Consider the following 7,971-nt stretch of genomic DNA (forward strand, 5'->3'; position numbering starts at 1 on the left):
TACTGAGTTGGCAAGAGGTAGAATGACTGTTTTGTATTCTTTTACAGTTGCCCTTGTGGAAGGGTTGGCCGTGCTCATTGTGGGTGTGTTGGGCTGAACAATGTCCAGTGGGTAGAAGCTCTGGAAAAGAGATTTCGCCTTGTTGGGAAGAACTCTGTTATGGTCAGAGCTATATGTATCAGATAGAACCAGTTCGGCACTGTTGGGGGAATTCAGGCATTGCCTGGGCAGTCTGTGGAATGTTGTAGAGGAGGCAGTGTTTGGTGGGTCGGGTGCCAGGGCTGATCCGTGGTCCTGGGGAAGGAGGCAAGCATCAGTGCCTGGGGAGGGCCCCCACATGCCCAGCCTTCAGGATGGGTTGGCCTGTAAGCCTCCCAGACAGCGTCCTGATGCAGTCTGTCCCTGCCACCGGCCATGCTCCTAACCACGGATGAGCATGCTCCTACTCCAGAGATGACCTGAACGTGAAGACAGCAGCAACATGATCAGCCTCAGGTCAGAGGGTGTGTGGGAGCAGAGAAGAGGGGATGTGCCAATTTCGGGAGAACCCTTAAAGTCAAGGAGAACACAGCTCAGAGAAGATCCACGATTCCCCCAAGACCTGGCAGGAGGCGGCAGCCACTGCCTTCCCATGCAGGCCTAGCACAAGATTCCCGGGCCACTCCTCTGGGTATTGACGGGCCAGAGGCCCTTGCACATTTAGTCTAAATGACAGCTCCTAGCCAGGGGAAGGGCAGCTCCACACTGCCCTTTCTCCTTCCCAGGCCTTTACCGCTCTTCTTCAGCGGGCTCTGTGGGCAGGCAGCGCAGGAATCACTGACTCAGACAAGGAGACCAAGGCCTTGTACTTGTCACTACCCTCAGTGAACCCTGCAGCTGGAGGCTTTGCCTCCCATCACCCTCATCTGGGAACCCGTGAAAGGCTAGCCTCCAGCAGGACAGGCGGCGTCACCTCAAAGTCTTGCAGGCTGGTCAGCTGGTGGTGCTGCCACGGGGGACCGGTGTTCACCCTTGCTCCTCTGTGCCTTCCCACCTCCCCAGAGACCGGGGAGCATCCCCAGCTCCGGTCCGCCTTCTGCCCTCTGTGGCCATAACTGTCCCCTCCCCGCTACGATATACCACTGCCAACAGCGGTCCAGAGCTCTTGTAGATGCTCTGCGAGGTCGTGATTCCACCGTTGCTGGAAGTGCTCAAGCAGAGATTGATAACTTGCATGGGAAGGGATGACAGAACTGATGTAAGCGTCAGATCAAGAATGGGACCAAGGGGCCCCTCCATGCCCTTTCAACTCGGAAAGGGCTTCCTAGAGAGGCTGCAGGACAGGGACATGGACTGACTTTCAACCAGAAAAGACCTTGGTTCAAAAGCTGGTACTGTCACTTTGGGCTGAGACAAGTCATCCCACAACTCAAGGGCTGAAAGGGCACGTAGGAGCCCCTTGACCCCATCCGAGGCTTAGTTTTATCACTAACATGGCAGCAATGCAGCTAGCCTCACAGGTTAGCAATTTAGCTGGATCCGCAGTAACTGTGGAATGAGTGCGCTTCCCTAAAAGACCACTTGGGGGCACCCTGTGAAAGGCTTTGCGTCCTGGGCACTCTGTGAGAAACTGTCTTCAGAGGGAAACTGAATGGGCTGGAGGAGGAAAATGCCCATTTCTCCCCTCCCTCCATTGGTAAAACCTGGGTAGGACCCCATCCCTGGCCTCTGCCACATTTCTGAGCACCACCCCCGGGCTGGCCCCCTTCCCTCTCTGCCCCAGCCCCCAGCTGTGGGAAAGCCAGTTTTCCCCACCGGGCTGGGCTCTGGGCCCAGGCCCTGTCAGCATGCACAAAGCTGAGCTGATGTTAGAAGAAAATGCCTAAGAGGCCTGGCAGTGTGTGCCATTTCCCCACCAGGGAACCTGTCTGCCCACCCACTGCAGGGAAGAGAAAGGGCTGGGAGCCAGGCCTTACCAGGCAGAAACCTGGAAGGAAGAAGGAAGCTCCTGCCCACCCATCAGCAAGGCCAAGAGAGCCCAGCACTACCCTGAGGATCATTCATTCTCAGCACACCTTTCCCTGAGCAGGTACTGACCCTTGAGGTGCTGGGACATAGATGGCTGAAAAAAGGCCTGCCCCTAGAGTTGCTCACAGCCTCATCACAAACCAGAGAGGTATCACATTAGGCTGAACAAAGGTGACAAATCCTGAGCTTCAGAAGCCAAAGACGGTCTAGGTACCAGACTAAAAAGATACGAAGATCGAGAACTGTAACCAACATAGCCAGTCAGGCAGGAGAGTTGTTGAGAAGCCAGAAAGAGCTAAAAGATGGGTTTCTCTGTGCCCCAGCCTCACCCCACTGAACTGAGGCAAGGGGCAAATGAGAATAAAGCCTTTCTGGGGGATCCCACGCCTGGCCTGGGGCAGTCAATAATGCAGGATGTTGGCAGGCCTCTAGGCCTCACACTGGGAAAGACTGACTCGCTGTGGTCCAGGAAAGGTGCAGAGAAGCTGTGGGAGGTCTGGCATATCCAGAAGGGCTGGTATTTGGAGCCGAGGGCAGTGCAGAGTGATCCGTATGGATTTGATGACCAGGGGTCATCCCCTCAGATATAGTAGGGAAAGAAGCTTATGACCAGAAGCCACAGTGGGAGGAGAGGCCAGCATAGATGGGGCCGTGGCAGAATTATGGAAGAGAGTTCTCCCTGGAACAGGAGGCCCACAAAGGTCCAGAACAGAGGACATCCAAGGAATGGGTGCCTCCCTCCCCAGACATGCTTTCCTGGCATTTGGGTAGGCCCTCCTACACATTGAACATGAGCCCCAGGGCCAGAGGAGGGGGAGATAAGAAGAAACAACCTTGAGGAAGATTGAGTTTAAACTGTAGAGAATGAGAAGTCAACTGAATTCAAGTTCACCGGGAAATTATTGGATTAAAATGACTGCAGACAGATTAAATCAAGTCAGGAAACAAAGTTCTATTTCAGTGAAGGTAAAAGCTTGTACTTGCTCCAGTTGGAAGGAAAGAAATCAGATAAAGTGCTAGGGAATCGCAAGAACTAAGGGTGAGAGGTGCTGTGGCCAGTGCCAGAGGGAGAAAGGAGAAGGGTATTCCAGTAGAGGGACTAGCCTTCGCAAAGGCACGGAAATCCAAGTGTGACCAGCCCTTCCGGACCCTTGAGAAGGTCAGTGTGACCCTTGAGAAGGTCAGTGTGACCCTTGAGAAGGTCAGTGCACAGGGCAGAACTGGAGAATGCATTGGAGATGGGGATGAGAGGCAGGCAGGAGTGGGGTCTGGACCAGAGAGGATGTTTAAATGTATAGGGAGAAAACTCAGCCCCTGATGGCTGACTGGATAGAGAGAAGAGGAGGCCGGCGCTCACCCCTGCGTTAATGTAATGCTGTGTGCCAGACCCTCCCTGTGGAGTTGACATTTCAGTGGGGGTGAGGGAGAAGGGACAGATGTGTAAAGAGCTGAGCAGGATCGTTCCAGATGAGGACCATGAGGAAAATAAAAACGGGATGGGTTTGGCTCCCATTTCCAAGGAGGTGACATTTCAGCTGACATTTGACCTGAATGTAAGAGCAGCTGTGCAGAGAGAACAGCAACAAAGGCCCTGAGGCAGGCATGAACTTGACAAGTTCTAGGAGCAGAGGAAAGGCCAGCATGTTTGGAGTATGTGAGTGAAGGCAGAGGGTGCGGGTGGCCCTTGTGGCTTGGGGGGGGCGGTGGACATGACTCGAGGTGCAGGTGTAGAGGGTTGTAAGCAGGAAGTGATGCATGAGGCTGTCCAGGTCAAGGACACTAGCCTTGCTGCCAAGCACAGGCCTGGCACATTCCAGGCTCAAAAGAACTCCCTGGGGATGATTTGGCAGCTTCAGCCCCAAATCTTCTATTTAAACAGAATCTGGACATTTCCAATCTGCCCTTCCTCTCTACCCTACTGCCCTGCTTCTAAGTGCAGTTGCCTGGTTATTTGATCACAGTCCCCACCAGTGGCGGATTCACAAGGGCAGGATCTGTATGTACTTCACAGTGGTCTTCGACGTGTCTGGCCTGGCACAGGGAGTGTTTGTACACACTTGACAAGTACATGTCTTCATCCACCCAGGCCTGGAATATTTGCCCAGCTTCCTAACTGGTCCTTCTTCCAGGCGCACCCTCTTGAGGCCATTTCCCAAGCTGCAGCCACGGCCGGTCAGCCAACACGTTTCTTTTTTTTTTTTTTAAAGATTTTATTTATTTATTTGACAGAGAGAGACACAGCGAGAGAGGGAACACAAGCAGGGGGAGTGGGAGAGGGAGAAGCAGGCTTCCCGCGGAGCAGGGAGCCCGATGTGGGGCTCGATCCCAGGACCCTGGGATCATGATCTGAGCCGAAGGCAGACGCTTAACGACTGAGCCACCCAGGTGCCCCCAGCCAACACGTTTCTTTATAGAGCTTTTACTGTGTCAGACATACTCTAGCCCGTAGGGATTATTATGGGCTGAATTATGTCCCTCCGCCCCCCCTCCCCGAATTCTTATGTTGAAGTCCTAACCCCTAGTACCTCAGATTGTAATCATATTTGGAGAGAGGGTCTTTACTGAGGTGATTAAGTTAAAATGAGGCCATTAGGGTGGGCTCTGATCCAGTATGATTCATGTCCTTCTAAGAAGAGTGAATTTGGACTCAGACTCATACGGAGGGAAGGCAGTGTGAAGACGTGGAGAGAAGATGGTCACCTACAAGCCAGAGAGACAGAGGCCTGAGCAGACCCTTCCCTCCTGCCCCTAGCAACTCCTCCATCTATCATTTCCAACCTCCAGAAATGAGAAAACACATTTGTGTTGTGTAAGCCACGTAGTCTGTGGTACTTCATTACTGCAGGTCGAGCAAACTGGTAACGGGGATAGAAGAGAACAAAAAGACAAGGCCCTATGCTCATGGAGCCTATGTTCGGTGAGAGAGACCAACAATAAATTTAAAATTTCAGAATCAAGGGGCGCCTGGCTGGCTCAGTTGGTAGAGCATGTGATTCTTGCTCTCAGGGTTGTACGTTCAAACCCCATGTTGGGTGGAGAGATTACTTAAAAATCTTAAAAAAGTAAAATTTCAGAATCATGAACAGGATGACGTGAAGGAGTGAGCCTAGCGGGTAAGGGCATGTCCTTGCATGGGGGAGGAGGTAGGCCTCTGTGCAGGTGAAGCAGCCACGCAGAGAGCGCTAGGTGGTGGGCACTGCAGTGCAGCGGCCCTGTGTGGGAACAGGAGAAGGCCAGGCTCGCTGGAGTGCGGTAGGCAAGGGGAAGAGAGTGACCGCTGAAAGCACGAGGTGGTCAGGGGCCAGTCGCAAAAGGCCTTGAAGTTGCAAGGTTTGGATTCATTCTGAGTGCAGTGAAAACTACTGGAAAACTATAAGCATGGGTGTGACATTGCCAGATTTATGTTGCCTAAAGAGCACTCGGGTGCCTCTGTGGCATTCCAGAATCAAGCTGGCAAACCCTGCAGGACACAGCTGCAGTGTCCAGACAGAGAAGAGAAGAGAAACATAAATCCGACTGTCCCTTCTCCACTTACACTCCCTGGGTGTCCCACCCACCCCTGCCCCCGAGATCCTCAGGCCTGTGTGCCTGCCCACCTGGGCCATCTACTTCAGGCAGGTGATTGTCCCTCCTGCCTTGATAAATCCTCTCCAGGCCTTATGGGGCCTTGTCCAGAAGGTGCTCAATCAGCTTGGGGGATGGAGAGAGACCAAACCATGAAGAAATGGATTAATCAGGATGTTTTACATGAGAAGGGCCTTTAGATAGAGGGTCCACCTGCTTCACCTTAGGCCTTAAGGGGAAAAGCATCTTGCTCAGGGGGACACTCAATTTAATGGTCAGAGGGGGCACAGGAAAGCGGAACTCACCAGACCAAAATGGTCCACAAGCATCCTTCTGAAATGAAATTCTGACCACGTCACTCCCAGGCTCTAACCCTTGACTGGCTTCCTGCCGCCAGCAGCAGTGTTTACGTGAGATCTGTGGACTTGCTATGGACTGAATCTTGTGTCTCCCTCTTCACCCCCCATCAAAATCCATGTGTTAAAGCCCTAACCCCCAATGTGACTTACTTGGAGATAAGGCCTTAAAGAGGGTAATAAAGATTAAATGAGGTAATCAGGGCGGGACCCTGATGCAATAATACTGGTCTCCTTAAAGAGGAAGACACACCAAGGGTGTGTGTGCACAGAGCGGCTGCCTGCAAGCCAGGGAGAAAGGCCTCACCGGAAACCAACCCTGCTGGCACCTTGAGTTTGGACTTCCAGCTGCCAGAACTGTGAGAAAATAGATTTCTGTTGTTTAAGCAGCCCAGTCTGTGGTATTGTTACGGCAGCCCCTGCAGGCTGATGCAGAACCTACTTTCTAAACTGCCCAGTGCTCTTGTTAAATGTGCAAGCTTACAGACCCATCTGGCCCCCTAAAGCAGAATCTCTGGAGGATGGACCCCAAGAATCCATGTTTTGAACAGCCTCCTGATGCTCACCGAAGTGTCCTCTCAGGGGCTCCTGAGGGCAGTGAAGGCTGATTCCCCTAAAACCTCTGGCCACTAACTCTGATCACCAGCCTCCCTCTCTGTCCAAGAGGCCTTCACATCTGGCCTCCAGGTGAACCGGCAAGCTCATTCTGCCAAGTTGCTTCGTTTCCTCACACTCTCCCTGAGCCCTCCCAAGAGCCAAGACAGAGCAGGGCTAAATGTGAAGCCTGGAAACTCACAGATCTGAGCCCTGCCACGGAGAGAGAGCGCTCCACACAGTGTGACCAATCCTGACTCTGGGCCGATGCGGTAAGAACTGCAGGAAAGGGAGCTGAGCAACCTGGGAGTGTGGGCAAGGGTTTCAAGGGGCAGAATCCCATAGGAATGGGTATTCAGTTGTTGTATTTCTGCCCGGCTGCCGTGGAAGCAAGTTGAGAGCAAGAGCCCTGTCTCACACAGCCGCATCCCTTCTACTCTCTTGGACATAATGGGCCGCAGTGATTTGTGGGTTCATGGCCCTCTGGCTGCTTTCAGCATTACTAAGAAGAGCCCTCTTAGTGGCTGGGCGCAGAGTGTAAAAAACACGAGACCCAGTCTGGCAGGATAGATGCTCAGAGTCCAAAAACCCTGGGTTCCAAGTCTAGTTTTCCCACTGACCATGTGTGTGATGTGACCTCTGATAATCACAATGTCTCTGAGTTCCCTCTTCTGTAAAAGACAAGAGGGATAATATTTCCTACACAGGCTTGTTTACGAAGTTAAATGAGGTCACCTCTATAAAGGCCCACGGTCTAGCACTTAGTTAGCCTTCAATAAAAGTTTAACTTATAGATTCCTTACAAAACAGGGATTTGTCCTACATGAAGGCCCTAAAGAAGATACTGGTGAAAATCAAGCATAATAGACAACCTCTGAGGAAGGACCCACCTGCATCCTGTCCCACTAACAGGCATTTACTGAGCACCCGCCTTCTGTTAACAGGCCGGTGCCTGTTGTTGGAACAGTGGAGAGGAGCTCAAGGCCTCAGTGCTGAAATGTCGGCTCCAGGAGGGGAGTACTTCTGGGTAGTCTTTTGTATTGTCAGCGCGTAGGACGGGGGGGAACACACAGTAGGTGCTCAGTAATTATTTGTTGAATGAATGGGATGAATCAATCAATAAATGAATGACTGGCCAGTACAATCCTGTGGGCCTCTGACTCATTTTTAAGACCTTGAGCGAGTCCCTCTGAGCTGCTGTTTCCCCACTTGTGAAGCCAGAGGCGTTTAACTCATCTCTTAGGTCCTGCCGAGCAGAATTGATAGATAGTAACAGCAGCGACAGTAACTTACTGAGCACTGCTATGGGCCGAGCGCTGTTGTAAAAACGAAACGAACCAAAACAACAACCCCTAGCAGGTAATAGTATTTTACCTCCACTTTATAGGAAGGAGACCAAGCGCTGAGAGGCGGGGAAGGCTCCTGGAGACGAGGGACTTGATCAGGTTTT

This window comes from Mirounga angustirostris, unplaced genomic scaffold (assembly GCF_029215605.1).
Source record: "Mirounga angustirostris isolate CCGP_5_RB_7025 unplaced genomic scaffold, mMirAng1.0.hap1 SCAF_4, whole genome shotgun sequence".
Lineage (NCBI taxonomy): Eukaryota > Metazoa > Chordata > Mammalia > Carnivora > Phocidae > Mirounga > Mirounga angustirostris.